This window comes from Otolemur garnettii, unplaced genomic scaffold, assembly GCF_000181295.1.
Source record: "Otolemur garnettii isolate 467f Iridium unplaced genomic scaffold, OtoGar3 scaffold00302, whole genome shotgun sequence".
Classification (NCBI taxonomy): Eukaryota; Metazoa; Chordata; class Mammalia; order Primates; family Galagidae; genus Otolemur; species Otolemur garnettii.
The window spans coordinates 451,384-452,097 of NW_003852697.1; positions in this window are offsets into that span (position 1 = coordinate 451,384).

Here is a 714-nt window from a genome sequence, read left to right on the forward strand (position 1 = left end):
TCAGCCTCCCAAGTAGCTGGGACTATAGGCACTCGCCATAATTTAGAGCTATTTTTTGGTTGTAGTTGTCATTGTTGTTTGGCAGGCCCAAGCTGGATTTGAACCTGCCAGCTCTGGTATGTGTGGCTGGCGCCTTAGCGACTTGAACTACAGTGCCAAGCCAATTTATTTATTTAGAGACAAGAGTCTCACTCTATTGCCATAGGTAGAGTGCTGTGGCGTCATCATAGCTTAGCAACCTCAAACTCCTGGAATCAAGTGATCCTCCTGCCTCAGCCTCCCAAAGACTACTGGCACCCACCGCAATGCCCGTTTTTCTATTTTAGTAGAGACAGGGGTCTCACCCTTGTTCAGGCTGGTCTCAACTCAGGAGCTCAAGCGATCCTCCTACCTTGGCCTCCCAGAGAGTTGTGATTACAGGCCTGAGCCACCACACAGTCTGGCTTTTGAAATAAGAAACCCAGGGCTGATCTTGCAGGCAGAATGGTTTGAGGCCTCTGTGCATGACCTCTCTAACATCAGTGCTTTCTGAAATTTTTTTTCCACAAAGGGACAGTCTCTGTCATGAGTAATCAACTCTGCCAGTGTAACCTGAAAGCAGCAAGGTAGAAGGTAGACAAATGGGCATCACTGTGCTCCAATATAACTATTTCTAAACACTGAAATCTGAATTTCATATGATTTTCAGGTATTATAAAATATAGTATTCTTTTG